Genomic DNA, 21,853 nt, shown 5'->3' with positions numbered 1-21,853 from the left:
AACAGATCTCGCACTTTCTGTTCTCCTCTTGATACCATGCAAAGCCAGAACTTCAATGTATTCCTATTTGGCTGATAGAAAATTACATCTAATAACTGATTTTCTGTTTGAGTTACTAACAGTGTACAAAAGATGTAGCACTTTACAGAAATGTTGTTCTGGCTTATTTTGCCAAAATGAACAGTGTTACTAGAAGCAAAATGCTCTGTTCAAAATGGAATACTTCTCTTTCAGCACTTCAAATGCAAAACAAAACAAAACAAAACAAAAACAAAACAACAAACAAACAAACAAACAAAAACCACAGGGGTAAATCCAGATAAATGCTGGAACTCTTTCCTTCTGTTTCCTCCTCCTTCCGTGAGATGAAACTCTGAGGTTAGAACACACTCAGTAACTGTGAGCTGAATCTGGCTTTTCTTCTTTTGCCTGCTTAATTGTAAATATTTAAATCAACATTTCTCAACTTGTGCTTAGGAGAAGCATATACCACTTGTAAAAACCTTACTCGGAAAACAAATTCCTGTGTTTTTGTTTTCTTCCTCAAGCGTTTGACCTGCGAATCTAGTAAACTAAGAAGGAATACCTTTTCCTAGAGCTCAAACAGACTTGACTCAGCTCCTTGTTAAAGAAACACTAAGTTTAATATGTGAATAAAGCTTAAATTGAACATCCATGTCGTTATTTTTGGTTTGTATTTAAATTGTGTTTTCCCCACGAAGGTGTATACCTCTAAGATGAAGGCAAAAAGCTCGTACTGATAGGGGCACTATGTACATAATTTCTTTTGAAGCCAACTGAGTTAGATGCCTAAATGCCGGTGTACTTTTGACCATAACAGTAGAACTCAGCTCTCAAATACAAGGAAGAATAGAGTGCACTGTAGTGTACAATTTGTTCTTTTTATATTGTTTGGATAAAATTCTGTTCTTCAGAAAACAGCCAGTTCTGCGGCACCTTCATATCAAATTGCTCTTCAGTTAACTGAATCTTCTCTGCCCCAAAAGAGCAATATGGATGATTGCATTTTGCTGTTATTAATTTATAAGAATTTGTTCTTAAGTATTTTGGTTTGTAGATGCATTTTGTGGCTTGCCAGTGAACTGCTGTAATCTAAGTTGAAATTCCAAAATCAGCTGTCTAGTAAAATGTTGCGCACAAATGGATTCACAGCAAAACAATGACTGCTGCTACTTCTGCCTGCAACTATTTATGCTTCACGGTATTCTTCCCATACAGTCTAGATTGCTGGATCATTTTCATTCAAATGCATTCAGACAGATATTCTACTATGAAATTCAATAAAGAAATGTCTTAACGGTGAAAGACTGGGGTCCTGAACTGCTTGTACTGATGCAGATGAAAACATTTCCACTGAAGTAGGGTTTAATTTGACAAGAAAGAGCGTTTGGCCTATAATTTTGCAACTTTTTATAAGCAACTTTTCGTAAACTTGGGCGTTTTTTACGCTAAAATCATTATTTCACTTTTTTTTCCCCAGCTGAAATAGTGATTTTATATATATATATATATATATATATGTGCAAAAAAAACAAAATTTCATTCTTATATATAAAGAATGAATATACTGTATGAATATAGATTTAGGTGAACATAATTTTTTCACAGCAATGTGTATAGTGAAAACAAAAGCATATAATTTTTCCAGATTTTTTTCTTGTATATCCACATAAGTACTTTTGCCTTGTATAGCTTTTTGTTTGTTTTCCATCCAGGCATTAGGAAGTTGTTTATCAAGAGTGAATACTTTTATCTTTCTTTGTGGGGAGGGTTACAAAACATACCCACCCACCCAGGTAGGCTATTTCATCTTTGCACGTGTCAGAACAGTACTTCCATGACACTTGATACCATAGTATCTTGGCACCTGACATCATTACTGGAATTCAGAAAAGTGGTTTTATTCTTATTTTGTAGGCAAAGAAGGAAAACACTCAAAATATTTTAACTTGGTGCTGGTGTGTTGCTCTGGTTCTAAAACTAATAGTTCTTGAGTTTCTATGGAGTCTTGGAACCACAAATAGGGTAGTTCACAACATACAATTTACAGTCAACTACCTAAGGTGTCTGAAGATGATTTCCATGGGTAAGTGTCTGAATTAGCTCAATTTATCCCTTCCCACGTACATAGGATTAACCAGTTCTTGGGGGTGTTCACAACACTGCCAACATGTCCCCTCTGCTGAGGGCCATGACTGAGGTAATTCTCCTTGATTTGGGAAATGTACTCTTGCCATAGCAGCCTCAGCAGATCGCAGAGGTGACTGCTCCTGCAGGAAAGGAGAGGATATCCCTTTTCAGGTAACTTAGCCAGAGTACCGAAGACTAAAATTCAGCCTTCAGATTTAGATAATTCATACTTGTATTTCACCATTTAAAAAAAATCCTCATCACAATATTGTCATGACCAAATGGCTGAGCAGCACATAACTATTGCTGACAGTCGTAAGACACAGCTCCTGCTTTCCCATTTTTATATAAATTAAAACAACAACACAACCAAACCCATTATGTGTGCATCTGTAGGTGCAAGAAACCTATCCCTGCAATCTTAAAAAGAAATCCCTGTTACACAAAATGGAAATAAGCTGTACTTGGCCAAGAATTCATCTGCTCCTGTATATTTCACAGTGTAGGCAGTAGCGAAGTGCTTAAATCATAGCTTTCCGTCCATGGAGGGGGGGGGGGTAGAGGCAAAAAGATAAACATTACAGGATTTTCTTTTATTTTATCAAAGGTAAACACAACACTAATTTCAGGGACACTTATTCAAAGGATAAGATATTGTCATACTAACTGTAAATTTAACAGAAGCTTTGTTACCCAGAGAAGTAACTCCATACAGTCCTTCATGAGATGAATCACTGTAGTAGAAAAGCACAATGTCCCATCTTGAGTCTGTAATAAATGCATTAAAAGTGCGAACTGCTGGAAATAACAATTTGGATCTATTAGTGGGGCTGGCTATGTGCTTAGAAACTTCATTATCATCATCAGACAGCTTACTGATGCTGACAGAATGAAACTTGTCTGAATCCTTAAAACTCCCCCACCCCTAGAATGAGTTGGTTACAGTCCTCAGTTTCTTAGAGATCGGCCACTCCATGACGAGTGATACAGGTGGTTAAGAGGAGGTTGTGGTGGGTTAGTTCACAGAAGAGTCTTCCTAGGAGCAGCAACCTGTCACGAAAGGCTTCCCTGTTACCTTGCTGCTTCTCTGGAGAGAAGGCTGCCAAAAAAAGATGTGGTAACTGGGCCCTTTGCACATGACTGCATGGTGGCAGTAAGAACAAACAAAAAAACGTGACTGATGTACAGAAGTTTTCAGCAAAAACTTCTTGTGCAGTTGAGGAGATTACTGTGGGAAATTTCTTTGTTGGTTATGTTTAGATTGTTTTCTTGTGCAGTGCTGTTGTTTTGTGTAATCATTGTCCACTGAGATCACATTTGCGCCACTAATGGAGTGGTTTCTATATAAAGATCTGCAGAAGGCCTGTTGGGAAGAACTTAGCTGACGCTTGGGTGTCTTCAACCGTAGAGCACTGCATCAGACCCAAATCAATCATTGTCTGCAACAGCTGAGGCTTTACAATTTGCCAGAGGGCAAATAAACAGTCTTAGTGCTAATGTGCCTCTGTTAGGAGCTGTAAGAACAAGAGTGACTGTGAAACCTGTGTGGCTGAAACACTAAACGATGACTATTCCTGTGATGCATTTTCTGATTCTTTGGAAGCTGTCAGAGAAACCTAAGTAGCATGGTGTATGCATCTCTATTAGGAATATGTAGGAAAGGACAGCTACCAATTGATTGCTATGCAGCTCCTTCTGTTGTGTGCAAACTGGTGTGAGTGGAAGAAAGATGAAATTGTGCATGAATGTTTAAAAGGGAAGAGAAGCCCCAGAATGAAGTAAGGAAGAATGGAGTAGGAGGGCTGTCAGTATGTGACAGTAGGAGAGTGAACAAACAGACAACAGGCCAAAACTTATCCAAGAAGCAAAAAAGTACAGAGAAGAAAATAAGAGGAACACTTTGGGATGAACACAGAACTAGTAGATATTCACTGAAAGGCCATTTTTGCTGTTCTGAACCTACATTCAGACAAGACAGTTTCACCATTTTACCTAAATAGAAGGGATTTACCCAAACCAAACTTTTAGTATTCCCACTGAATATGAAATGTCACACATCAGCTTCTGCTGCTAATATTTATATCTCCTTCTGTGCAATCCTGATAATATCATATTTGCAGTACCGTAAGAGATGTGTACAGGTCTTGCCTGTCCTACTCTAGCAGTCAGAATACAGAAAGAGTATAGCTTCAGGAATTTTCATGTATGCAAAAGGTGCTAGTGCTTTTCAGGATGAATGAAGTTAACAGAAAACAGTCACTTAAAGAGATATCTCTGTCTTCGTAATATTTCTGCTGAGATTTCTTAGGTGTGTGCTAAACATCAGCAAGAAGAAAAATTTTGTCAGGAGCATTTCCATCATCATATAGCCCCCCAAAAAGGCACTAGCATTTTGATTTCTTTGTAAATGTCTTTTCCGTTTTCAAAATGGAGAAAAACTTATATATATATATATATATTCAATTCAAGTTATGAAAGTGTGAAGTCAACAAGCTCCTGAAATGTTTTAGGGAGTAGGTCTCCGGGATTACAAGCAAGAATTATAGAGGAAGTTTTACGACCTATTCTACCATTTTTTTCCTGAAGTGCATTTCTGTGGGTGATTGCAAATATTTAATTGGGAAAGTATTTTACTTCAGCTATAAAACACACCATGTTTACACTGCATACCATGGTTCAAGAGAAATTAGGTTTCGTTTGGTTTCATTTTATCACAGTGAGGTTTTGATGTGCTCAAGCGTAGAATACTGGGTAGCTGAGCAGCCACTGGCTGCTGGGTTTGTCCAGATCAATCATTAATGCTTTTCAGTCTGTTAATTCAGGAACGTTGCTGGGTTCACTGTAAATGTTCCAGAATAGAAATAGACTTTTCTTCCACTTTATGCAAAGTTAGGTAACGTTTGCTTTTTTACTTGGCACAGCTTTCAAGTTGGTGAGGGCTCCATATGCACCCTAGCTTTACTGTACTTTGCTATATAATTAAGACAGTTCAGATCATAAAGCTTGTATCTGTATTGAAACTGTCTTCAGATTTTTGGACATCCTGGATTTTGGGTAAATTCATATCTAGCTAAAATGAGTTCCAGATGAGCAGATAGACTAGAGAAGCATAGATTACTTTAAAAGATTAATGCAAGATATTCAAGATTATTATATACTTCTGATGTTTGGCCACTATGAACTTTCCAGTGGTGGCTTAAAGATTTTTAAGGATTCCTTTTGGCTTTGAATCTGAAGAAGTGACAGCTTTGTTAAGAAGAAGAGGGAGGACATGTAACTTAAAGCCTCTGAAGATGCAGTAGCTTACTCTTACATACTGCTGACTTGACTGCTCAGTCTGCTGGCTTCTCCTCTTCTTCTTGAATTCCTGTTCCCTGCTGAGTAACATAATGAATGTTCTCTGAACTCCCACAATTTCCACATACCTTCCCACACAGCCTCTTTCTTTTGCTAAAAATGGATGGAAGAATTCTGACTTACTTGTTGAAAAGCTTTACACAGTGCTGCTGAATCACGTCTCAACATAGGAACAAAAGCTTCAAATTCTCCTTTAAAAAAAAAAAAAAAGAAAGAAAGAAAAACACAACAAAGGGCAGAACTCCGCATCTCTAACTCTGACAAAGTTTACAAGGTATTGTTTATGGGTAAACAACTGTGAATATGCTCTTAATTCTTGCAGCATCGATGTAAAAAAATTTGTATGTTAACTGCCATTTTAAGAATTCAGACCTGTATGATGCAGTTCATAGAGCTGCCAGATGACAGCAGCCAGCAGTGGACAAGTAGCACAGATGTTTGCTAGTTAGAAAAGAAACTTCTAAACATTCCCTTTACAATGATATATCAGTAAAAGTATAGGAACATTTTTAGTTGATTCTTGGTTATTTGACTCTTTTGTGGTTTAAGCTGGAGCCAAATGGAAGAAGGCAAAGCCCATAAGCAAGACCTTTACTGGCTAATTTCCAGGCGCTGTTTATTTTGAAAGTTGCTTGATATTTTGAGGTCATCAGAATCTTTACATTGCTTGGAATCAGGGCATAACAGTCTAACAAGAACATACTTTATAGCCAACTCTAAATATACTTAGAAAAGCAGTGCAAATTCACATTTTCAACTAACTCCCAAAGTATGAAAGTTTATTAGAGTAGATTTGAAGTGTGACAGGACCTTGCCAGGCCACGTAGAAACTGGGACCCTTATTTAATGGGTATTAATTTGCCAGGTGATGTCAGAAGCTTTCCTTGTCTTAAGCAGTTTTATTTAATCATTTTTCTAATAATATAAACTCCCTAAGTAGCTAAAATTTAGATGTTTTGTAGGTGTTCAGGAGAAAACTGATGTGTGAGAAAAATAAAGCAATCAACCTGGGTTATTGCAGATTCTAGCAGCCTTGCCTTCTAGTGTTGCTTTTTGGCACAGGAGCTTTCAGTGGTTCCCTGTGACGGAACAAACTGCACATAGTCTCTTCATTTAATATTTTATTTCTTTTCTGTACTGTGATGAGTAAGCCTGCTGGTTTATTCCCTGTGCCTTTAAAGTCCCTGTCCCTGGGTCCGTCAAGTCTGCACCTATAGAACAATTTTCATGCTTAATGGATCTTTACCCTACACGTTTTTACCTTCCAGGGAGTTTCTTAGGTGGTTTTACTCAGTTTTTCACCAGAAGAGAAATTCTTCCCTTGCTCTCAAAAACATAGCAGCTATACTGGGTAAGCTGTTGGTCTAACTTCATTTTACAGAACAACGAAGATATACTGAGGAGACTGGGGAAAAATGCTATCCCTCTATACCCTTACAGTGCTGAAGATGTCTCTCCTTGCTAAGCTTTGTTCAGGTGGCACCTGTCAGACCACCATGTTCTTCAGACGAGCACAGTCCCTCAGAATCTGGCCGGCGGTGGTTGCTGTTCAGTGCTTCTGGATGGACTCGTGGTACAAAACTCTGTGTTGCCTCCTGAGAGCCTGTACTCACAGTACAGCTGAAGAGTTTCTACATTAGTACAATTTTAATACATCTTTTTTTTCTTTTTTTTCCCTATGCTATATTCAGAGAGGGAGCTTATTTTCCTTCTTTTCTAAGCATGTGTTAGACCAACAGACACGTGGATTTCTGTATTCCTCTCATCTTTCTTCAGGCTAGACGTACATTCTGTATGTAAGCAGAAACAATACGTGGGCTCCGCACTGCAAGTCTCTCAAGGCATGTTGGGAATTAAGATCAGAGTCTTAAAGGCATTCCTCTGTTTTCCCTGTCCTAGCTCTGTAATTCTCATTCTCAAATTCTTTCTATTTTCATCCAGCATTTTAAAGGTGTTTTGGAGGACTTAGGTAGATCTGTTCTACTGCTTGTAACTTTCCAAATGCCAACCCCACCATGCACCAGTTTTGTTTATTAAAGATTTCATTAAGTCTGTCACTTGTGTCAAATGAGTGTGGGGGGGATGGGGGAAGTGTGGAAGGTGAGGGGAAATGAGACTTTGAAATCATCCAGGACATGAGTTTGGACAAACGTTCATTTTTTGGCTGGCAAAAATATGTGAGCAATAATTGCAACATTGTAATCCCCTCTCATAGAGAAGGCAGGCACAGATTTCTGCTCTACAATCCTCCTGTGAATGATTAAGGCATAGGAGGAATCGTTCTTCATAATGGTTGCATTAATTTCTTGGTCATCCTTAAATTCTAGTTGGTTACTGGCATTCCTTTTCAGCACGTTAAGGGTTTTGCTTATTTTCCCTCTTTATGACCTATTTTTTTCGTTGATAGCAGAGAAGAAAGTTTTCATGCTTTCAAACATTACAAGGAGTTAAAAGCACTGTGACTGACTCACCCGCTGGCTACATCTTAACGAGTTTACACAAAATCAGAGTCCAATTATACACTGTGTTTGTTATCAACTACAATGAGAAGATGATAAGGAAAGACTGGCCCAGAGGGTAGGGACTGCATATGCTATCATGGTTGGTGGTAAAAACATCGATAACATTTAAATTTTGTTTTCAAGTTTAAAGGGAAACTTCATAGTTGTTTTTTTTTTTTTAAAAAAAATACTATTATTATTATTAAAACAAATTTCTACTTTTGTCTAGGATTGTCAGACATTTTTACTGATTAATTGCAGTAACCCCTGTGTAAGGGCTACCCAGTATGCCATCCATTCTGTCAGTCAGAGTGAAGCATTGCTTTGTGGTTTCTAAATTCATGTGCAACGCATGGTGTGCTTTTCTGGATTACTGCATGTATATACAGTTTTTATAAAAATCAATAGTTCTGTCAGTAGAAAATCTACGTTGGAGTATTTATATCTGTAACTCTCACATTTACTTCTGCACCCAGGAATATATTTTGTACCCTTTAACAGTGTTTTATGTATCCTTTTGGGGATGGGGACAGGACTCCAGATTATATTCTTGAATTCTGCTTCCTTCTAATTCATGGCTGTGTAAGCCCTCTCAGTATTGGCATGATTAGCTTCTTAATGTGAGATTCAGAGGAAGATCCTTAATGTAAGCCTTAATCTAGGAAGCAAAGTAAGTAGCAAAAGAAATACAAATCTGCTTCTCTCCTATAATGCTGAGTAAGTAAATCTGATTGCCTGTGGCAGTAGCAGTTCCCTACCAGCCTGAAGTGATTGGAGAAGCAAGTTGGCCATTGACAAGGTGTTTAAGAGCCTTGCATGGATTATTTGCCAAATACAGGTGTCTGCCAGCATACGTCAACAAAGGAAGAAAAATAACATTACCATTACCACTGAAGCACTCTCCATAATAGAGAGAGAGAAAAAAAATTAATGATGAGACTCAAGTGCAATAAAAGCAGAAGGAAGGACAATGGGAGACAGCAACAAAGCCTTGTCAGCCTGGCACGTTGCTGTCCTTACAGGACTCTGAGCATCTTTACCCATCTACCTACCAGCTGTTTGTAATGAATCCCAAAAGGAGATTTATACAACCACCAGGTATTAGCTGGCATCCTTTGCCAGTAGATGTCCTGCTGTGAGAAATACTCTGTCATGTTAAAATAATGATTGTTTTTTTGTTTTGTTTTGTTTTGTTTTTCTAACATACCTAAATGTCTTTGTTCAAGCTTAACTAATCTATGACATGTAGTGTCTCTACTTCATGTCCTGTCTCTAGCACTGGCTTCTCAAAGCATTGATTCAAGGTTTCACCACATAGGAATGTTTTAATCTTCCCTGCCCCTTCCCCTCCTCCAGTTTTACTTCCGTGCTTGGAATTCGTCTGCAGGTGTGGTGGTGCCTCTGGCAGTACAAGTGTAATGGTGGGACTCAATTCGAGCCCCGTGTTCAGGTACTGCAGCCGGATCAAACACACTACTGGTGGGTTTTGGTGTTATATTTTATTTGTGGCATTGAGGAAAAGTGCAATAGCACCATCAGTTCCATCATTCTCCTCTGAAAAGCATTCATGCAAGTCTCTTTCATTTTGGAGTAAGAAAGCAGTGCTGTGTTCCTTCTGCATAGGATGTGGCTTATGTGCAGAGACCACTGGCTGCCTTCCTGTGCGTGAAGGTGTGGACACACAGGTTTCCAACGTGGCTCCAATTCAAGGCTTGGTGGCACAAGGCGGTACCACAGTGTAGGTGTTAAATGTTGGTTGTGTCATCTGCCAGGTCTCACGATACAAAAGACTGTGCTGTGACTTTTCCACAGGTAATGAGCAAGGGCAGCCAGGCAAGACTTATGCTGCTGAGCTCCAGCAGTCCTGGAGCAAAGGCAAGTTTTCAGGGCCGCCAGTAAGTTGGTGTGGGTGAGAGCAGCACTGAGAAGTGAAAGGATCACTGATAATCCTGAGTGTTGAAAAGAGCAGCAACTGTGTTCTCAAATCTGATAAGGAGCTGATATGTAACTATGAAGATGGCATTAGAAAGCAGTGGGCAAATAAAAGAACTTAAGTCTTTTGTGAAGAAGCTTTATATATTTTCTACAAGCTGTGATCTGTAGATCTGTACTTTGCAGCATTGTATTTTAAGGTGCATACTTCTTAGATTTTCCCAGGTTTATTTCCTATAGCTTTATCTGCCTAGTACTTTGACAATTTACTGTTCAGCTAGTGGACCAGTGCAGAAATCTTGAAAATGACTGAAAAGCCAACTCCACTTTTTGAACAGCAGTATTTTTGTTACTGTTCTTCCATAATGCTTTATGGAAGCCCTTAGTAATTAAATGAAAATAGTAAACCATTTACTGTTTTACATAAGAATATTAACATGAAATGTCTTTCTTCTGAGGAACAAAAAATAAAATCTTTGAAATATGTTTTTGGTTTTCTAAAGCATGATGAATACACAGCTGCAGTTCCTCTGAGGTCTGATTTTTGTGCAAGACATTACTTTGTCCAGAGCCTCAAGCTGAGATTTGGCAATGGGAGAAATCACCAAAAAAGTCAACTGTGTAATTGTTTGGGTAAATCAGTTTAGAATCAATTTTATATTTTATTAGAAAGGAAGCAAAAATACCTTTTTTTTTTTCAGAAGCATCTTTTATCCTTCTGAATGACTCACAAAGAACATGAAATGATTTTTTGTTATGTAGAGGTTTATTCCTTTCACATACATGTTGTGGGTGGAAGAAACATCTGGTGGTTAATTCATTATTTCTAAAACAAAGAAGAGAATTGCAGTGAGTGGGACAGCCATGGCATCCTGTATCAAGTCCTGTCCCATTATTAGAAATTTCTTTAAAGCACTGTCTATAAATATGAAAGAACTCTCCCCCTCTTTGTTCTCACTCTAGGAAGATCCCAAGATCCAAACCAAACTTAATGCACAAACTTCTTAATTAGAGAAGCGGTAACTGTTTTTTTAAATTTATTTATTTAATTTTTATTTAATTTTTCTATGCAGGATCTGTTTGCAAAATGCATTTAATTGACTTTGCAAGTGAAAGGACTTGGGGTTGCAGTTTGTTTTTGATATTCTCAGGAGGAAATTGTTTAGTCTTAGTAGTAATGATTCATACTTTTCGGGTTAGGTTGTTGATGATTGTATGCTGTGTGTTTTCCATCCTCCATGTTTTGCATTCTGCTTAATTAAGTCTGGAGACATACTAGCATATCATTTAAAAAAAAACACAAAACACAACAGCAGAGAGAACCCAGGAATAACAACATGATTGCAATTCAGATGCTGAACTAAAGGAGTCATTTGACTGCAGATATTGGATCGATGTTTTGCTACAGCTGCATCTGACTGCTTCTCCACAGGAATTTCCAAGTGGTATACAGGACTTGAAGAACTGGGGCTTTGCCTGTGTGTTTTTTTTGTTGTTGTTTTTTTTTTTAATTGGTTTGCTGAAATCATCGGTAATACTCACATCTAGTCTCTGATACAATCTGCAAGAGAATTAGGAGTTTGCTGTTTGTGATCAAGTCTTACACTGAAAGTACACTGATCAAATAGGTACCTCAGGGACAACCAATGCAGTTCTGCTATCCTCAAAGAACAGGGACATATGTAATGTATTATGTTTGAAGTAAAAACAAACAAACAAAAAAAAACAAACCACAAATGACAACAAAACCATTTATTTTTATTTCCTAAATATAATATCCCTTCTCTTTTTGAAGAGGCAGTTGTGGTGCCCTGTGGACCCTATATGACTGAACATTGCAGATATGCTGCCTGTCCTTGCATCTTTCGCCAGTGACAGCCTAACCTGCAGAATGAGTATTCCTGTGAAGTTGTGGCAAAATAGCGTGTGTGAGAAGATATGCTGAATAAAAGCAGTCAGTATCCTGATAGGAATTTTCATCCTGGTGCTTAACTAACACATTGCATGCTGAGAAATAGTTTTTTCCTTAATTTACACGCCCTTCGTGAGTTTTTAACCTCACTTTCAAAACTACTTCATGTGGAGAGCAGGTTTAGCTTCCTGGCTTTTCTCCACATTTTGGAAAGAAAAGCTGACAGCTGTGCTTTGTTCCCAGTCCAGTGCTTAATGGCCGCAAGGTCAGGTAAAGCAGCAGAGCGCATCGTGCTTGGTGCCCTGCCCGCTGCATGGATCCCCAGCATACCAGCAGCACCGTACCCAGGGCAGCGGTGGTCCCCACCCACTAGTGGGCTCGTGGCATGCAGTGCCACAGGATTTTCAGGTTGTTGTACTCCCTCCCTATCACGGTGGCAAAGGTCTCAATAATAGAGACAGAAGCTGTAAAATCAATGCAGAATATATAAGCAATGTGTTGATAGATACCTAAAATCACATGCAGTTTGCAAAACTAATGACAAATTTCAATATGAATTGTCAAGCTACCACGTCAAGAAAAACTGGGCAGCTTCCTTAACTCTCAGCCTGCTATAATCAATAGATGTCTTCCCTGAAACTTTATTGTCTGCCTTACAAAGATGTAAAAAAAAAAAAAAAAAAAAAAATTAACCCCCCAAACATAATGTTAAATTTGATGCAAACTTAAGGCATAACACTAGCTGAAACAAAAAGAAAACATTGATTATATGCTTATAGTTGAATTCCTGCTTGTTATCCCATTTCTGGTGACTTCATTGTGAATGTGCAGGTGAAATTTTGCCCCTGTTAGAAGATACCTAGGGAACATGGTAATGTTGTGTGTGCCTGCTCTAGTGATGGTAAAACAGTCTGAAGGGTCTGCAAGCACACACAGCCATGAATGCTGTGTTTGCTTTTACATCGAAGCATATGCCATGTGTGGGAGCCGCCACATACAAAGCAGCTGAGGGGGTCATGGGATGCCAGCACAGATTAGGATCTCTGTTGTGATATTCCTTAGTGCCCTGGGTCGCTTTAGTACTTGTCTTGCAACACTGGTGAGTTACAGAAGCACAGAGCACTAGCTGATCTGTGTATATGTAATACCGAGAGAGCTGAGGATTCAGATCATGTCAGATAATTCTTTGCTTATATGAGCAAAGTGCAGAGCACAGTTCTTTCTCAGTGAAGAGAAAGAAAAGAATAAATTAAATATGTATTTTGAGCAGATAATTCAAAACAGCAGGTTGTAATTTACCCTTACAACTTCAGGAGTCATGTGTGAAGAATCTTTGGAAAACAGATTTGATCTGCCTTTTTAGACACTATTGTCCCTTCTCTACTGCAGTCTGTTCAGTGCTCACTGTGGAATACAGTCTTATATCTAAAATAGGCCTCTTTTTATTTCTAGTTCCTTGTCAGTTACTGCTTATCTTTGATCTGTGTCATCACAGTTGTTGCTGGAGTAGCAGATTATGATTTCTGCCATTAATGATACCACTATTCCAGTTGCCAGAGCAGGAAGAATTGCTGAATAGAACTTGTACTGTGCATTGATTATCTTCAGTTTAAGGGACTACATAATCACCTTAGTATTTTTATTCAACACTACGGAGAAGATTTTCAGCTGTAGTTGAGATTTTAGCTTTAGTTCCTGCTTTGATTTTTACCTCCAAATTATGCTTTAAAAAATCATATATGTATTCAGTTTCTATATGACCTCTGGATAAATTTCGTATTCTTTTGTTAAAAAAAAAAAAAAAAAAAAAAAACAACAAAACACAACAACCCACAATCCAATTGTAAGTTATCTAAAATACCAACTCTCAGAAACACCTGCTATCAGACTTCTTTGTCATGTTTTAATGAGAAGTGAGCTCCAAGTGAGAGGCAGGAGGTGAAAAGTCTACATTTTAGATTTTAGAAGAGGGTAAAAAAAAATCCCTCCTGTGGTGCCTCAACTGTTGTAGCTGACAATTAGCATTAATATGTTGGCTTAGGGTGAAAGGTGGGGTAGAGTTTCTATGCCTGTTTGCTTCTCAACAGACTTTTTGGTCCAGTGGATACCATTTGATTTTAATCTTGCCTTTGGGACAAGTCATTGTAACACAAGCTTGACAGTGACGCTGATATCCATGAAGTTGAAGGCCTGAGGAAAGGCTGAACAATGGTAGGAGTTCTTGTTCCAGGGTTGTGTTTTTTTTTGTTTTGTTTTGTTTTTTAACCTGAAAGTGTGGATGTCTTCCTTTTTGTCTTTTTGTTTTATCTTCGTCTTTCACTCTTTGGTCTCTGGATGATGTCATTTCAGGTAATGGATAACCTTTGTCTCAATTACATATATATCTGGTCAAATTATATACAGGCAAAAATACACAGATTATAAAACCGGATAGATAACTATAATAAATAGGCTGGTTTGTTTATTGTCAAGTGAATCTTGACATAACACACTCATACAAAAAAATGACGTAAAACATTTCTTAAAGTTCAACAGCAACAGGTTTATATTTATAAGAGTATTTCCTTGGGGAAAGATCTATTTTTTAACGCCTTTTTTTTTCTTCTTTCTCTCTCTCTCTTTTTTTTTTTTTTTTAAACCTTCTTTATTTGTGTCCGTCTTGGTGTTGTTACAGGTTGGTCTAAACCAAACTGCAACTTCTTTCTTCTGTTTGCTTTCCTTTCAGAATATTTGGCTTATGATTTGGATGAGACAGTTTTAAGTTATGATGTTTTTCTTAATTACTGTACCAAAAAAACTGGAAGAGAGAAAGAGAAGGAAAGAAAGGAAGAAAGAAAGAAATTAAGGAAGAAAAAGGTTATATTTGCCTACTGATGTTCCAGTGCCATTTACTTTTTGTACTTAAACCTATTTCTCCAGTAATCTCATTAATCAAACATCCTACCAATAGGCCACATTTGAACGTGAGATGAAATTTTCGTCAAGTCTGATACCTTCCATTTTTTACTCTTTGAAGAGATGAGGGCCTGTGTGTCTCATTAAAGTATAAATGGCTGAAAATTTAAACTAAAAGAAAACAAAAATTCTCTTTTGCATTCTCCTTTCATCATACAGCAGCCTGATTGACTGGAGAGATCTGTGACAGAATTATAAGGTTGGCACAAATCAAACTTTTAGGTCTTTGGGGTTTTCATGATCAAGTGATTTTGTGTCAAATAGCGTGTGCCCACAGACACAGATCATTGCTCTATATCTAAACCCTCAGATGTGCGAGTAAGTGGTGTGACTGCTGATGGCACTGGGTGGATTTACCCCATCCACGTACCCCACTGTGAGAGCCAGAGTCGCGTGAGGGATGGAGGAGGTAGGAAGCCAACAGGCGACTGACTGTCAGTGGTTGCTTTCAACCAGAGAACTGCAGCCTGCTTGCAACGGTGGAAAAATTAGTCCTCTGTATTCTGATTAAGTGTTACAATAACCTTCACTTTGTCTTTTAAAACGCAAAACAGGGCACAAAGCATCCTGTGGGGAGTGTCAGTGTTGAAAATCCACAGCTAATAAACTGATGGATGCCATGTGGTCAGGACAGAAAATAAGAATTCTAATTACTGTGTTTCCTTCTCAGGCAGGAGCCCTTTGTAAGATAAACTTTTTGATCTATGGCTGATAAGAGAGGGCATATCTATTCAATTGTGACAATATTTAAGTGCAAACAAAATCTGTGATAGGAAAGAATAGCATACTTCCAAGTGTTCCTGCTTTGCAGATGGACTAAAACAATAAACAGAATGCTGAAGTGAGGATAATAGCCCCTGAAAACATACTGAGATTGTAACTATCAGCTGAACTGTGCTGACTGTACCTACCCACCAGATTTTGTTCTTAATTTATTCCCCATTGCTTTATTTGTTTTGTTCCATTGAAACATCTATGTCATGGAGAAAGGTTGAAAAATGCAATGTGAATTGTACGGTACCAGCTGCTTACCTTTTCTCTAAATTATTACCTTTTAAGTTGAATGCATTCGCTTCTGTCTATCACTGGATGATATTTTTATTCTAAGTGCAAAATAAATTTCTGTTTGTTTATTTTGATTCCAGAACCAAGTGCTCTTAATAGATTCAGAGCCTTCTGTATGATGCAACTTTGATCTCTTCAAAGAAGCATAATACTTGATGAGAATAGGAATAGTAGAATTTCATATTTTGTCAAGTTGAACACTTGGTTTTGGGTTATGAATCTTCCGTTGACGTGCAGAAAATGAAAGAAAGCCCATTTAGAGAACTCATGGCTTTGCAAGCATGTAAGGCAGTTAATAATTATGAGAGGTGGACTAGTAGATTAAGATTTTTTTTTTTTCTTTCCCTTTTTTGATGCCGTGTTCTCCTTTATCTACTAGCTAAATTTGGTAAGTCCTTCTAGGAAATGAAGTATCACTTCAAAAATGTTTTTCTTCAGTCAACTTTTGCTGAGAAAATAGTTTTCAATGTTCTTCATAAATTCTTTGGTTGTTGTCATGTCTTCTTTGAACACAAGTTTTTTGTTTGTTTATTTTGTTTTGAACAAAACTTATCTTCATTTGGGTGGCACAAGATCCATCTGTTGATGACAAAGAAATTCACAGCACTTTGCCTCAGAATCCATTTGAGACAAGAGCCATAACCATTATTATTCTGGAAAACATTATAGAAGTGAAAAAAACAGGTATTTTTAAAACTAGTATGATGATTAACAGTGTGCTTATTGTGGATTAAAAAGGATCTTGCTGCTGAGAGTTGATGTCACATACATGCTTATTACTGTGGCCCTCTAAAGACCATAGGGAATCTTTGGCAACCCTTCATGCAAATATTTTAGACCATTCAGCTAACCACAAGATACATACTATTCCTTTCACTTTTATGTCTTCATAGCTTTCTTTCAGAAAGCTTTTAAGTTCCTTAATACCTTTACCTCTAAGCCAGGTAGCAGCAGAGGTCCCAACAGAACTGGCCATTTTAGAAGCAAATCGAAGCTTCAAACACCAGGCTAAATAAAGGGTAGCCTCAAGGTCTATTTTGGGAGCACAGAATCAGAAAATAAAGTAAATGAGCAGTAGGGACTTAACTTCTTTCCTATGTCCAAGGAATACTGTTTTTTGTTGTCAAGACTGTTAAGCCATTTGCTCAGTGCTCCCCTTTCCCCAGAAGCATCCCACGCTATGTCGTGATAACAGTCACACACAGAGCGCATTCAGGTTTGCTCCACTATGGTTACCTATAGCTATGCTTCAAGTTAAATAGCACTTCTATCAAACTTTTATAACCACTATACGATACATATTGTCTGTAAGACAGGATACTGGTTTTATGATTCTCTGTACATAGTACAGAGGGCATAGTCAGCTGTTAATCTGCTTAAAATCTCAAACAGATTTCTTTTTGCTATCAACACTTCTTTCATCTTGCAGGTACTGTTGGTTGAGACATGTCAGCAGTGTGAAAGCTCCATCATAATGGTTGCCTTGGAGTTGAGTGCTAGAATTCAATAAGTAAAGCTACAGAACGTTTTAGACTAATACTTCAGGAGATATTCTGGTGTTTGTTAGTAATCTCCAATATGTCTTAAGTTAGTAGTTTTAGAATTTCATACTATTGTATTCAGACATTTAAAAACTAAAGTCTCTTTACTTGCCAGGTTCTGAAATATTTACAGTCCCTGCAGGATCTTCTGCCTGCTGACATTAGTCCCATGACAGAATTCATCATCGTTTTTCCCTACACTTAGAGCAATTTGTGTGAAATATCTCAACCATCCAAGATGCTTCTACTGAATTTTACAAAAACTAGTAAGAATATGTATATCACTTACTGTGGCCTGCGTGCTGTCAGTAAAAGATCGCAAAAACAATCCTCAGCACAAATCTCTTGCTCTTAGTGCAATTAATAGGTGGGATAAACCTCTTTTTAATTTAGTTTTGCCCAAGGTACTTCTGTATTTGGAAGTGTATCAGTATTTGTAAAATAAGATAGAGATCACTGTGTGGTTATTGTTTTCAGAGTTGATCAATATTGCGTGTGCTTGAGATTAAAAACCTACCTCCTTCAAACATTGACAAAAAAGGACGCTAATGCTTGATATTTAATTAATCAGAATTCAGACAGAAGTTACAAGTTAGTTGCTCAATGATATCCTTAGAGAAATGTCATTTTTTACATGTGTTAAATCAGCTGATGTTATATGTGCTAGCAATAAAGGTGGTAGTAAAAGGAAAAGGTATCTAGTAGGGAGAATTTTTTTGTGGTTAGATGATGCATTGCTTGTATTTTAATAAGTCTTTTAGACTTCAAAGAATGAAATTGTCAAGAGCAGTTAGAACAGAGCTTAACTTTATATTTCAGTATTCTGATTCTTCATGTAAAGGAATGCCTATTCCCATCCAGTAGGTCTACTGATAAATGATTTACACAAATACAACATGAAGAGTAGTAGCAAATAAACAAAATTCCTGGGAATTAAGATGCCAACTGCCGAAGTATCTCATGGGAATGGGAACATCAAACTGTTGTATTTGTGAAGAACAGTCTTCTTGAATCTCAGTCACTTTTGTCAAGGCCTGGAGTCCATACCATTAACACTGTAAGGGAATAAACTCCAAAAATTTGGCAGATCTCTCTGTTATTCAGTGCTGCTTAATGGTTGTGAGTTCATCCCTCATGCTTTGAATTTATGTAAACTTTGAGAGTGAATCTCCTTGCCGCAGGATGTTCTGGATATAAAAGTAAGAGGTCAAGTAGGTTAATGAAATGAGAGCTAGTAAAGGAGAGCTAGGCATTTCTGGTTCAGAGTCTGTGAATACAAAGGGAGGCTAAGAAGGAAAAAAAAATCTTATATTCTTTGCCTTGTCCTAAGACTCTTCTGTAGGCATCAGCTTTCTGTCGCAGTGAGGAAAACGAGACAGACTACAGTGCTACAGACTCTACAGTGCTAGAATGAACTTTGATTTGATGAAGTACAGCTGCTATTACTTCCTTAGGGCTAGGCAGAAGAAAGACAACTTTTCCTTTGCATGTCGTAATGGCCTGCTGCTAACCGATTTATTTATTTATTTATTGTTTACATGAGAATCTTGGAATAAGCAGAACCTACTTTTTGTCTCCAATGGATATCTGAACAATTGCAGGAAAACATATCTTGTAGTAATACATAAACATTACTTTAAAAACTACATTAGCCTTACAGGAGAAAATAGCATTTGTAATTGTTATCTCTTACAAAGCACATGGTGAAACACAGAAAATGCATCTTGCTAGATTATTTTGTTGCATAATATATAAATACGAATTTCTTTGTGATCTTTTAAGCACGGAATATTAAAGAAGTGTCAGAGGTGCTGCTTATTGTTAGCTTTTGCCAGTAAATAAATGCCTCATGATTTTATTTAAGCCTAAGCAGTAACTAATAGCTCACTATGTCTGTGTGCATATGCATAATTCATCCTCAATAAATGCAGGCAGTGGTACTCATATTTTCTCCTCCCTAAGAAGATTTAGGGACAACATTTCCAAGCCAAACCCCCATCTCTTCCTGTCATCTTAGAAGTGGCAGCAACTGAATGATAGCAGCTGCCAGAGCCTGTGGAGCGTCTGGAGGGCAATGAGGACACCTCCCTGGACAGTTCCTCTGGGGACTGTTGGCTGTAGCTGCTGAAGGTTTCCTCCTCTGCTGCAGGGATGATAAGGAAACACGTTCCTGCATTTTGACTGACCTGATTCTCAGTTCGGTTTAGTTCAATACCTACCCATAGTGGAGGTTACAGGCTGACTCTTATTTGAGATTTTGGTTACTTTCACTAATTTCTCCTAAAACTTTTTTGATTTTGACCATAATAAAATCTTGCCCTGTACAGATTTTTGAGTATCTGTTTCTAGACAAGATCTTCATGGCATTTGCATCTGGAACTTGAAACAGAGCTCAGAAGGTCTGTTGAAATTTATGAGCTGGCTTTTCAGACCTGCAAAGTTCTTCTTGACTGAGGTCCTGTTTTCCCGTGTGAGAGATCAGGAGACTGTCTCCAGTCATCTTCTCTCTCTTACATCATACGCAACTGAAACAGCCAAGTAAAGGACAGGTTTCAAAAGAATTTTTAAATAGCTTATTTCTTCAGATTTATCCATTCTGGATTTCATGTGGAGACAGTTATCTTCCAGTTTCGCAATGCTTCTGTTAGTGTACTGTTTTACAAGAAGTTTGTTGGGCAAACAGTCTGGAGAAACCTCAGTAGAATAATCAGGTGAAAGAGCCCATTTTAGAGAGACTATTGTGCAGGAGAGAAATCATGATTTTTCGTAGACATTTGCAACTTATGTTGGTATTTGAATGAAGAACTACTGAGCAAAAGATGATGGCATCTAGAGACAAACTTGAATACCTAAGTACTTAATAAAATAGAAGAAATGTGTTAAGATATAAATTTTTGATTAAGGAGAACCTCAACAAAACCTTTATATTAAAGTTAGATCTTGTAGTTGCTCTCCCCCCTCTTTTATCCCAATAAATAGCTTGCCTCGGATGGAAGTATTGGTGGGGCTTACTAATAAGTACTTTAAGCAAAGAATGTAAAGGAGCTTTTTTCATGTTTCTACCATTTAGCAATATCTTCTTTAGCATTTTTTTCCTAGAAATTTATATTGTGTGGTATGTCTCAGAAGTGTATAAAATGTTAAAAGTGCAAAATAAACAGTTTAGCAGAGCATGCAAGGTTTGTTCCTTCACGGATTTATTATAAGCCTTGGTGTTTCCTGGGCATATTGTGTGTCCTTTCTCAAATTAGCTGCAATTTTAAAAACTGTAATGCACCCCCTTTCTCACTTCGGTGATTTGGATTTCAAAATTTCTGTTCTATTTGTCTGCTTTAAAACTCTCTGTATCTATGTGCTCAAAGTGCAATGTGTTTTCATGTAGGACATTTTAGCTTGAAATTTCATTTAGCAATTAGCATTTTCTAATGTTATTTTCTAACTGCAGGAGCCAGGCAGTCAGCCTGTCTGACTTGCAGCGACAATTTTCAAGACTAATGAAGCCAATTATAATGTCAGTGTAAAACAAATTTAAAGTCTCTAGATCCTATATGAAAGTTAGTAAGCATTGATTACATTTTACCTTTTCTTTTCTATTTTTGTTATCCATATGCATTTCTGTCTCTGAACTCTTTTTTTTTTTTTTTTTTTTTTTTTTTTGCTGATATCCTACTGTGGAAACAGACTAAAGATTGCTTAGGCCTTCCGTTAATAAGGAGAGTTGCTGAAAATGTATCTTCTGTCTAAAGAAACAACATGTTGGCTACAGAGATGCACCTAAGTAATATTAGAGTTTTAAAAGGAAATAATAGTAAAATCCAGCGGTGGGTGTGGGAACTGGCTTGCTTAACAACAACAAAAAAATAATCGCAAAGTAGAAAAAGTAGGTAGATTGTGGAATATGAAATGCATTTTGCTATACAGTATGAAGCACTAAAAGGTATTACAACAGAGAACATTTTAGAACTAACAAATAACACTGATTTATACCAGCTCAGGAAAACAGGAGAACAAATCCCTGGTGTATTCAAGGTGAGAGTTTTCAAGCAGGAATAGATTAAGTGTGATGTTAGACATCAGAGTGCAAATGCATATGTGTTACCACTAATGCTCCATGAGTTTTATTCATTCATCAGGAGCCCTTTGCTCCCTTCTGCTCTGGGATATTGAAGTGAAAGATGTAATGGAAAAGGATGGATAGAAAAGTCACTACTTAAGTTCACAATAGTTCTGCTTGATTTTATGTTGTTACATCAGTTTGGGATTTCAAGACAGAAGTAGCTGTGGTGTAAATACTGTTCAAAAGCTTGGGCTGTTCATTTTTTCAAGATGTTTTTGTAATCGGTTTTCATGTCCCTTATTTAATAAGAATTAATTTAAGTCAAAATTAATATTTCAGAAAAGTTTGTAATGTTTTGTTTTGCGTCAGTTGTGGAAGGCAG

This window comes from Aythya marila (assembly GCF_965140915.1).
Source record: "Aythya marila genome assembly, chromosome: 13".
In the NCBI taxonomy this organism is placed as follows: Eukaryota; Metazoa; Chordata; class Aves; order Anseriformes; family Anatidae; genus Aythya; species Aythya marila.
The sequence above is the reverse complement of the archived record's forward strand: the minus strand, read 5'-3'. Positions refer to the sequence as shown.